Source organism: Lampetra fluviatilis, chromosome 28 (assembly GCF_964198595.1).
Source record: "Lampetra fluviatilis chromosome 28, kcLamFluv1.1, whole genome shotgun sequence".
Taxonomy (NCBI): domain Eukaryota; kingdom Metazoa; phylum Chordata; class Hyperoartia; order Petromyzontiformes; family Petromyzontidae; genus Lampetra; species Lampetra fluviatilis.
In genome coordinates this window covers 9567328-9579290 of record NC_136302.1, presented here as the reverse complement: position 1 = coordinate 9579290, position 11963 = coordinate 9567328, and positions in this window count along the sequence as shown.

Genomic DNA, 11963 nt, shown 5'->3' with positions numbered 1-11963 from the left:
CGGTGTGCCGCGGATGATGGGGTGGGAAGAGTCGCGCGATTCCATTAATTCGCTAAACATTTGCGGATCACAGGGGTAGTGCGGCGTGTGACTTGTGGTTAAATTGATCCGTGCTAAATTCTTGGATTATGAGCTTCCGAGTTTTTCTAAAAACAATCGGGTGCAAATTTGCCGTGTGACTATTTTGAAGATTTAATTTCGCATTTTTAGAATTGCTATCCAAGCGTAAAAATAAAAAAACACAATTATTTTCTAGTCAACAAACCACATCAGCACAATTCAACTGTGCAGATGGAAAAAAAAATAGAATTGCTGATTTAAAGAAATACAAATGCTACCTCCACGTCTCCAATGCAGCTTCGCATGAGCCCCTCGCACTTCTCAGGATTGCGGCCCTGCAAGTCCACGCAGCGCTTTGATCCCCCTGCGGTGCGCCACGAATTACAGGAGCGGTCGAGAACCGCCAATACTTGGAGCGCGGATGGCTGGAGTCCTGATGTAGTTGTGAAGTGCATCGTGCATCCGACGGATTCTCCCCTCCTACGAGGGTCGCCACCTCCGAGCACCCATATTACGGCAAAGAAGAATATCTCACATTCGCAGAAGAGGGAGAGAAGTGCACGCAAGTGCGTTATGAGGCAAGTGACAAAAACAAGAAAACCCCGGCACGCTTAACGTCTCGTGGTTGGACGTACAGATTTCCATGGGATACCGTGAAGTAGAGGAACCTGGGATAAAAATCCGGACAGGTGAGAAAACCCTACCCCCCCCCTCTCTTCTCCGTCTCTCTACAGAAATGTCTTGTGTGCCATGCTTTGCAGATTAAACGGAATTTCTCTCTCGTAGAGCACTCTGGCGATGAAACCCGTGCCAAAGAAAGTTTTCGAGTATTGATCGTAAAACGGGGGCGTGGGGGGGGGGGTCTTTCTAATGCCCGAGAGCGCTTGAGTGAAACTTATTTTTTCAGAAACTCGGTCGCTGCCCACTTCGCCCTTCCCTTTAAATCGATCGAATGCAAACAACAACAACAATAATAAAAAAAAAACACATACATACACACACAATACACCCCCCCCCCACACCCACACACAAAACAGGCTGGAAAGACCCCAGCACCATGGTCATTCTGAACGCTGTTTTGTAACACAAGTGCACGTATAAATGGTTCTGCCACTCCACTGCCGGATAAGCATTCCCTCAAACTGTGCAGGTTATGGGGGGTTGATTTACCATACTTTACCATGCTGGTGGATGTGGGTTGGTAAAGGGTGTGGGTGGGTGGGTGGGGGGGCAGCCCACCCGTTGTAAGACAATCTCCGCTGACGCGAGCTGTGGCCAGGTATCGAACCAGAGTCGCCAGGTTCACGGCAGTGTGTGCTCGTCGTTCAATCGATCCTGGAATTTGTGACGCGCGGCCGCGCACGGCAAACAAACGATGAGACGGAGGATGCGCGCGGATGGCACGGAGGCAATTTAGACTAATATTGAACAAAACGGAAGGGGAAAAATAAAAGTGTGGTCTTAAAAGCACCGATTGTCGCGGTCGGCAGAGACCGTTCCAGACAACGCGGGGGGGGGGGGGGAGGGGGGGGTGGAGTTACAAACGTTCTGCTGGCCTAAGCCCGAGTGGATCTCACACAGCCACAGCATCAGCAGCAGCAGCTGGTCCATAGCGAATGGGCGTAGGTTTCGTGATGATACCAGGTGGATGAGGCCCGGTGAATGAGGCCCGGTGAATGAGGCCCGGTCGATGAGGCCCGGTGAATGAGGCCCTGTGAATGAGGCCCAGTGAATGAGGCCCCATGGATGAGACCCGGTGGATGAGGCCCGGTGAATGAGGCCCGGTGGAGGAGATCCGGTGGAGGAGACCCGGTGGAAGAGACCCGTTGGATGAGACCCGGTGGATGAGACCCGGTGGATGAGGCCTGGTGGATGAGGCCCGGTGGATGAGACCTGGTGGATGAGGCCCGGTGGATGAGGCCCGGTGGAGGAGACCCGGTGGATGAGGCCTGGTGGATGAGACCCGGTGGATGAGGCCTGGTGGATGAGACCCGGTGGATGAGGCCCGGTGGATGAGACCCGGTGGAGGAGACCCGGTGGATGAGACCCGGTGGAGGAGACCCGGTGGATGAGACCTGGTGGATGAGGCCTGGTGGATGAGACCCGGTGGATGAGACCCGGTGGATGAGACCCGGTGGATGAGGCCCGGTGGAGGAGACCCGGTGGATGAGACCTGGTGGATGAGGCCTGGTGGATGAGACCCGGTGGATGAGACCCGTTGGATGAGACCCGGTGGATGAGGCCTGGTGGATGAGGCCCGGTGGATGAGACCCGGAGGAGGAGACCCGGTGGATGAGGCCTGGTGGATGAGACCCAGTGGATGAGACCCGGTGGATGAGACCTGGTGGATGAGGCCCGGTGGATGAGGCCCGGTGGAGGAGACCCGGTGGATGAGGCCTGGTGGATGAGACCCGGTGGATGAGGCCTGGTGGATGAGACCCGGTGGATGAGGCCCAGTGGATGAGACCCGGTGGAGGAGACCCGGTGGATGAGACCCGGTGGAGGAGACCCGGTGGATGAGACCTGGTGGATGAGGCCTGGTGGATGAGACCCGGTGGATGAGACCCGGTGGATGAGACCCGGTGGATGAGGCCCGGTGGAGGAGACCCGGTGGATGAGACCTGGTGGATGAGGCCTGGTGGATGAGACCTGGTGGATGAGGCCTGGTGGATGAGACCCGGTGGATGAGGCCCGGTGGAGGAGACCCGGTGGATGAGGCCCGGTGGAGGAGACCCGGTGGATGAGGCCTGGTGGATGAGACCCGGTGGATGAGGCCCGGTGGAGGAGACCCGGTGGATGAGACCTGGTGGATGAGGCCTGGTGGATGAGACCCGGTGGATGAGACCCGGTGGATGAGGCCTGGTGGATGAGACCCGGTGGATGAGATCCGGTGGAGGAAACCCGGTGGAAGAGACCCGTTGGATGAGACCCGGTGGATGAGGCCTGGTGGATGAGGCCCGGTGGATGAGACCCGGTGGAGGAGACCCGGTGGATGAGGCCTGGTGGATGAGGCCTGGTGGATGAGACCCGGTGGATGAGACCCGGTGGATGAGACCCGGTGGATGAGGCCCGGTGGAGGAGACCCGGTGGATGAGACCTGGTGGATGAGGCCTGGTGGATGAGACCCGGTGGATGAGGCCTGGTGGATGAGACCCGGTGGATGAGGCCCGGTGGAGGAGACCCGGTGGATGAGGCCCGGTGGAGGAGACCCGGTGGATGAGACCTGGTGGATGAGGCCTGGTGGATGAGACCCGGTGGATGAGACCCGGTGGATGAGACCTGGTGGATGAGGCCTGGTGGATGAGACCCGGTGGATGAGACCCGGTGGATGAGGCCTGGTGGAGGAGACCCGGTGGATGAGGCCTGGTGGATGAGACCCGGTGGATGAGATCCGGTGGAGGAAACCCGGTGGAAGAGACCCGTTGGATGAGACCCGGTGGATGAGGCCCGGTGGATGAGACCCGGTGGAGGAGACCCGGTGGATGAGGCCTGGTGGATGAGGCCCGGTGGATGAGACCCGGTGGATGAGACCCGGTGGATGAGGCCCGGTGGATGAGATGCGGTGATGGAGTAGCAGCCAAAAGGAGAGATCCGACACGGGAGAGAAAGAACGACCACCGCGGAGGATGGAGCGGTGCAATGAGCTCATACGGAACGCAGACCGTGGCATGGAGGGATGGTGGCAAGTGGTGGGAGGCTAGCAGTGGATAGACCATGGCTCATGATGATGATGATGACGACAATAATTATGTAAATGAATTTTTAAAAATGAAATGCTAAAACTATTGATGTATTTTCACTATCGTTGGCACCACAGAAAAGTTATAATCAAAAAAACATATTTTATCAAATTCTCCATGAGTATTCGCATATAAACATTGCAATATCGACGTGCAGACGCATCCTGTGTATTAGTCACGGTGCAGAAAACGGTTAAAATCTACACGTACAATTGTATTGCTTTGATGAACCTCAAGAGGAAAGGGAGGGGGGAGAGAAAAAACGGTACGGAAAAAAAAGAGTTGCCTTTCTGTACAAAGCAACAACAATAACAAAAAATCGGGGCAGGAACGGGTCACCTAACATTTGTGTGTGTTGATTATGAGAGGCTGGTACTGTAAATAATAGCAAAACCAGTGGTATTTGTACCAAGGTTGTAATCGCCTGTGGGCTGCCTAGTAATTTTCCACCTGTGCACCCACGCGCGCACACACAAGGTGCGCGCGTGCACACACACAACCACACGTACGTACGCGTGCACACACACACACACACCTCCCTCTCGCCCGCAAACATCCGTCCACCCAGCCAACGCTCAGAGCTTGCTCCTGTGTAGGGTAGAGACGGGACATTTGGGGTTGAGGAGTACGCACTTGAGCGCCGAAAAGCGATAGGATTTTCTCGCGGACTGATTTTATCCTGCCAAAGCGCATACTCCTGCGACTACTACTCTTACTGCTGCTGTGATGAGGATACTAATAATGATGATGATTAGAGCTAAATTTTAGTCTGGGTCAGCGGACCATGGAAATATGTCCACGCCCGGCACCTAACATCCACCATACCACTCGCTGTGGCTAGGATGGTTAGTCACATGCCAACCCCCAACTGCAGTCTAGCAGCGACCCGGGAAAAAATGTGCGAAATTAAGCTTTCACAATGATGTTGATGTTGAAGATGATGATGAAGACGATGCTGATGATGGTAACGGTAATGGTGATGTTGATGGTGGTAGTGGTGATGACGGTGGTGATGATGATGGTGGTTGTGGTGATGGTGGTGGTGGTGATGACGGTAGTGATGTTGATGGTGGTGGTGATGACGGTGGTGATGATGGTGGTGGTGGTGATGACGGCAATGAAGATGATGGTGGTGATGACGGTGGTGGTGATGACGGTGGTGGTGGTGATGACGGTGGTGATGATTATGGTGGTGGTGGTGATGACAGTGGTGATGTTGATGGTGGTGATGACGGTGGTGATGATGATGGTGGTGGTGGTGATGACGGTGGTGATGATGATGGTGGTGATGACAGTGGTGATGTTGATGGTGGTGATGACGGTGGTGATGATGATGGTGGTGATGATGGTGATGATGGTGATGACGGTGATGATGATGCTGATAGTGGTGACGACGATGCTGATAGTGGTGACGTCGACGATAATGGAGGTGACAATGATGATGATGTCAATTAATGCTGCTGCTGGTGATGACGACGACAACGACCGTGAAAGCTGGCGGCGGTAACAATGTCGACAGCGACGAACGTGGTGACACCGATACCGACGACGTCAATGAACGAGGTGACGACCAGGCTGCTGATGGTGACAAACGCGATCGCGACGAAGAGGATGATGAGAGGATGTCGGGGGAATGATGTCGATGATGGAGAACGTTTCGCATGAGAGCAGTCGCCACGGAGAGAGAAGCAGGCTGGGGCAGGCGGTGGCGGCCCGGTCTGAGTTTCAGTGATGGCTCAAATCCCCCCCGGGTTGCGAGAGCCGGAGCAATGCTTTAATATTTAGCGTCTCTGTCATTTATCATCCACACCATCACCATCAAATTTCGCGGCGCAGATTGAATCGCTCATTGGCAGTCGTGAACGTAAATGTTTTAGGAGCTGATAATGCAGCCAACCCTCAGTGGTTACTTCAAGCGTATTTCATTCAAATTGAATTATTACAACTCGCAGCTGCTGTTGTAATATACGACGCTTTTTCTTTTGGCTTTGTAGAATGCACATTTCAAACCCCCCCCACCCCTCCCTACCTACCCCTACCTTCATAATTTCATCGTACGATGCAAATTTTTTGGGTTGCACGATACTCCGCGGTGCGTTGATCTGGCTAGGCGGCTTTGCGGTAGAGCGATCGGCTCACGATCAGAAATTTACCAGTTCAAATCTTGGTTTGGCGGAATTCAACAGCGGTTTTCCCTATTTATGAACGCAGCATCCGCTCTCCCACCCCGCCATAGGAATGTGGAATTTCCACCACTGGATCAGGGCTGTGAACAGGAGGTGAACATCAATGCCTAGATGCTCAATTGAGCATGAAATCACTGGATTTTTTACGATACATTTCCACTGTTTTAGAAAATAATTGCCTTTGTTTGGGTCCCCATTGTTTTGTGTTTGCGCAATAAATAATATCCAGCTTCCTCATTGTTACTGTTCTTTTTTTCGCATTAATTGTTTCTACCCAGGAACTCTCACTTGCGAAAGGGACGTTGTCCGAACTGGATCTCGCGTGGTTAAATCCAACTTTACCGACCCGCTTTTACAGACAAATCGGCAGGTCGCGCGCGGTATGGTGGGTGTAAAAAGTAAGGTGTTACTCCGACCTACGACCAAGTAGCCTGGCCCCGCGTGGAAGAGTAGGCCAATGGAGCGTTTTTTCTAAGGCTCCTGGAGGTCCTTTCCGCCAGCAGTGGCGTGAGCAGGCAATTGCAGGGACTGCGCCTTCATCCGGTATCTTCCTCGACTCAATATTCATTGCGGCTAGGGTTCTCGTCGAGAACGAACCGTGTGAGTCTATAGCACGGCCACTGTGTGGTGCGATGGCCTTGTTCAAAGAGGGGTGGGGCGGCAAGAAAAAATAACTCAGTGGGGAGGGAGGTGGGGGGTGGGTGGAGGGAGGCACGACACAATCAATGTGAAACAAACTCTAAACACATGTTCAACGTGAAACAGAAACGATACGATCTCCTCTTGCCCATCGTGAATTCTGCTCTTCTGGCTCTCGCACCGCGTTGATGGAAAGTTCACTTTTGAACTTTGCTCAGAGCCCCCCCCCCCAACCCCCCTAACTACTGCAGACAGTTTGTACACCACGCGACTTGGATACACGATTTTAGAAGGGGTGGGGGGGGGGGGCACGCCTTCAGCATGGGAGAGAAGGGGGGGGGGCTCAGCCCCCTCCTACAGTGATCCCACAAAAAAACCCAAAGTGCACCCCGAACCCCATCCCGATCGACCGTGACTCTCACACGCACACCACCACCACCAAAAACCCCACTCCAAGCGCAAATCCGCCCAACCCCCACTAACCCGCACCCCCCATCCACCACCACCTCTCCACCCACGCCTTGCGCGCGCGGCCACCAGAAATGAGCGCAGTGCTTCCATTTTAGCGGCGCGCACGGCCCGGTAATAGAGTCATCTATCATCGTGGCAGCCGCGGGTTCGCGTTCAGATGCGCGTCCGCGGCTCAGCCGCAAACCTCGGCATCGGCGGGCCCGACGTGCCGACACCATGATTGAGTGTTTTGTCCCAATCGAGCGCCCGAGCCACCCACACCCCCCCCCTCCCCCCTATCTCAGGTCACTGCCTCGCCAGACTTCCAATTCCCAGCGCGAGCCCTGGTTTGTTTTGTACCATCCCAATGAGCTAAGGGGCCCGGCGGGGGGGAGGGGTGGAGGACGGGAGAGAGGAAAAGAGGGAGGAGGAGGAAGAAGGGTGGGTGGTTGGGGTGCGCAGAGAGAGAGTGGAGAGAGAGCGAGCGAGAGAGCGAGAGAGAGAGAGCCCTTTTGGGCAGGAGGGTTCCGGGAAATTAACTTGCCCTGGGCAATGTTAACAGGGCTATAATGCAGAGCCGGCGAGATAATTTGCGCTCACAGTTCCATTACGGTGCTGCGTTCCACCGCGAAGCGTCACCCGGTGCGCAGAGACGGGGGTGGGGGGGGGGAGAACGCGCGTTTCGCTAAAATCTCCGCGATGCACGAACAACGGCCGTGGCTCGGGCATTATTTTTGTTCCCCGCTCGGCGCGACGCCGTTTATTGTGCGAAAGGAAAAAGGCAAAGGAATGCTTTGCACGCGAGTCACCTGCGCGCGAGGGTGAATTCGCAAACACCGCTGCTTGTTACGTTTTATTCAGCGACCTGGCAAATTCACGTGGTGCCCGTGTGTGCACACAGCACTTGCCCCAAAAGCCTGCTAAGGCGATACGGGGGATCTTTGTCTTTGGGGAGCGGTGGTGCAACGATGGGCGCGCTCCGTCAAGAACCCGACGACCCGAGTTCGATTCCCGCTCACGGCCAACCGATACCAGTGACGATTATCTGAACCAGTCCTGGGTCTCCCCTAGGTCGACTCAGCCTCAAATGAGTACCAGGTTCGTTTTGAGTAAACATCACCACTCGGGAGACAAAGGCGGTTGGGTTTGGTGATGGCCACCCGCCCCCTCGTGTGACGTGCCGGCCTTCATAGGTGCTGCTACTCGTTAACAGGACTTGTCCCAAAAGCCTGTCAATGATATACGGGGCGGGGGGGGGGGAGATTTTTGTCTTCGTGTCTGTGCTTGCTGAACAACATTCGTCTCAAACGTCTGTTGAGGCTGTATGTGGGGGATGTTTCTGCAAGTGTTTGTCTTTTCTCCTTTTTCGGTTTATTCTCAAAGACGTCACTTGCAAAAAGTTAAGGGATGGCTTGTGCGAGTTGAAACTCCGCGTACGAGCGTCCAGCATCACATCGTCCAATAGTGCAGCTTCATAAAGTGTAACATTGAGGCCCGCCCAATGCCTAACTAACGAGATCATAACACCGATAAATATTTACCCCCCTCGATACGATAAATCCACGACAAATGATATCCTTGTTCGGATTCAAAAAATGAAAATATTAAAATTCCCTCTATTTTTTCGAAATTAAATTTGTACGAGCAAATGCATAACCCCCCCCACACATACATGTATAAATTCACGACGTAAGTTTAAAAGTGTAGAAAAAAAACTCAATTATTCTCAAACTATAAATCGTTGCAACAATAATTTCCACATCTTTTTTTTAAGCCACAAATTTGGTCTGTGGGAAGGGGAGCGGGGGGGGGGGGGTAGTTGGGGTGAGGTCGGAGTGGGGGTGTGGGGGGGGGTAATGGGGGAATTTTAAACCCGTGGATGCAATGGGAAAGCGGTTAGATTTGGCTATAACCGCGTAGAAAATCTGGCCGCAGCCACCCCTGATGGGAGGCCGTGGTCTGTGAAGCGTCAGTTCCATTCGAGCAAAATCGGCCATGAAGCTTGCCCCGTGCTACTGCCGTTTCAAGTATTGCCGGCTCCGCGTGTGCGAGACGCCCTGTTCACGCTGCTGGCGCGTGCCACTCGCACCCAGAGCGTAGGGAAACTGTCTGTGTGCGTCCTTCTTGTGTGTGCGAGTGAAAGCCTGCGTTGACGGCCACCACCGCCAGTGATGATTATCTGAATCGGTCCTGGGCCTCCGCTAGGTCGACTCAACCTCAAATGAGTACCTGGTGCGATGCGTTTAAATTTCAGCACGTGGGAGACAAAGGCGGCCGGGCGTCGTGCTGTCCACCCACGCCCCTCACCCCCTCGTGTGCAGTGCCGGCCTTTATAGATGCTACTCGCTAACAGCACTTGCGCCAACATTATGTCAAGGCTATACGGATGATCTGTGTTGTGCGTGTAGTGTGTGCGTGTCAAGTCACAGCACAAACTCCAAGTAATTTTTTTTTATCGAACAGAGTCGACCCCCACCTGATAAATAAACCCTCACATTCGTGAATAACGCGGCTGACTTAAAATAAATAAAAACAATTAATGATGCGGTGATGTTTCGAGATGAGGGCCCTTCTACATAGCACATCTAATCAACGGAACGGTCCTGTCGTGACGATTTTCCTGGGTGCGATGTTTGAGAAATTCTTCAGAGCGATTAAAGCAAGCATCTTAAAGGCATCTCGTCGATGTTAAACGCGTACTTTGTTATTTGTTTTATATAAATGGTGCTTTCTGGATGAGTAGAAGTAAAGCGGTGGAGCCGAGTAAGTGCACATTCTGATCGGGATGGACTAAGGGAGCCGTGCTACCGATTGATGAGTTATGTGCGACAGATGATCTTTGACCCTCGGTACAACTGGAAAAAAAACGAGATTGAAAGGACTCGGCGTCCTAATATTACAGGATTTTATACATTTCTAGAGTGTTTTGTCTGTCGTTTTGTTGTTTAAAGTTCAGAACAATTTTGTAAAATTAAGAAAAAATTCCAAGAAACTAATCTGAGTCTGTGAGACCAAAGGGCGAATTGGGGGGGTTAGGGGTGGAAATTAAACTTTTACATTCTACATTCATTATATCCATGGAAATAACTAAAAGTTTTAGTCAAGATTGTCTGTCGTCACTTTTGCTCATAATGAGTGGAATATCTGATCTTGATCTGTAACGTTGGTGCAATGGGGCACCTAACACACATTGTGTCGAGCTGGCCAAGTCTGTTTGCTCTTTCAATTAATCTGGACATCATCGAGTTGGCATCTACGCGGTAGTTTAATATTTATACTAGTAGAAGTACCCGGCGTTGCCCGGGTGAAAAATATATTTCTTAATAACCTTACATATATACACAGATGGGCTGCTACCCCTGCCCCCCCCCCCCCAGCCACGATCTCCTCGGCCGCTGTGCAGTAATATGTACGGCCTATAGTGTGGTAAGGTGTCGAGGCCTAGTACCGTGCAGAGCCTCCGGCCTCGCCTAAATTGCCCAACCGGCTGAGGCTGGGTACTGGGGCCGTTACCCCCCCCCCCCCGCGCTACAATAATACTGTCTAATCGCTATAATTTTATTATCTACCGACCCTATAATAGTAATTGCACACATTGGGGTGGGGGGAGAGTGAAGAGGACGTGAAACTTTGATGAATTTACCTCAGAGTCGCGTGTTAATGCATGCTCATATTTTTAACGGGAATTAAAAATGGCGTCCACCCCGCAGCGAATGCGTCGCTACCCGTTGCCAGGGGCAACCGCCGTGGAAAACCAAACGGACCAATCGTGTCTCGCAAATCCCTCACATTTCGTCCAATGAAACTGCGTATGGTCCAGCGACACACAGACACACACACAGACAGACAGACAGACGGACAGACAGACAGATTTGAGATTTTATATATATAGATATGAACTGTGCCAGGTGTGGGTGGTACATATCATTTGCTAGGTTTCCAATTATTATTGTTTTACCTGAATAAGTATCGATTTTTTTCAGATTCATCCTGTTTGCAAAAATCTATAGGATTGATCAAATTGTACACATGCTTCCAAAAAAAGTGTCCTGCTCACAAATATGACAAAACATGTATTCATTCTCTACCTTCTTCTCCCCGGCAATTCCCCCACTCACGTAGGGCCTGCTGCTTTCCTGCTCCGTCTTTCTCTACTCATCCCTGCGCTGGACCATCATCTTCCCGTCGACTCCACACACATGCATTCATTCCCTGGCTCGCCACTCCGAACCACCACCTCCTCCTCCTCCTCAACCTGCCTCTCGATCTCCTCCACCCCTACTGCTTCGACGACCTTCGCCTTTCTTTCGATGTCCTTTTGTTCCCCCCCCTCCCCTGATGAAGTGTGTCCTCAGCCACCTGAGCGAACCTTCTTCCAGGCCTGTCTTAAGATGGGTACCACTAACCCCAGACACAAACCCGACCCGACACGTCGCAGCCATCGGAGTCGCCTTTCTCTCGGTTTATATTGCGATCGTCACCACCGCTCTTGCCGCCTGGCTCATCTCCAGCATTCAGACCCGTATGACAACTTTGGTCTTATTGTTTGAGAATAATTTAGTTTTTTTCCTACACTTTTAAACTTACGTTGTGAATCTATATGTATGTGTGTGTGTGGGGGGGGGTTATACATTTGCTTGTACACATTTATTTTCGAAAGACGTATTGTTCGTCTAACAAATGCATTTTCATATGACTGGAACAAGTTGCAAGTCAAAATAAGCTACACGTGACGGATTGCGTCATATCAAAGACGGCTTACAATCAGACGCTGCTGTTAAGAACTATAGATTAATACACAAAGCAGGACACTGCCACTAGCGGTGATTTAAGAGAAAGAATTCCATTTGGAACATGGGCGCAGTTACTCATTTGAAGGAAGCAAAAA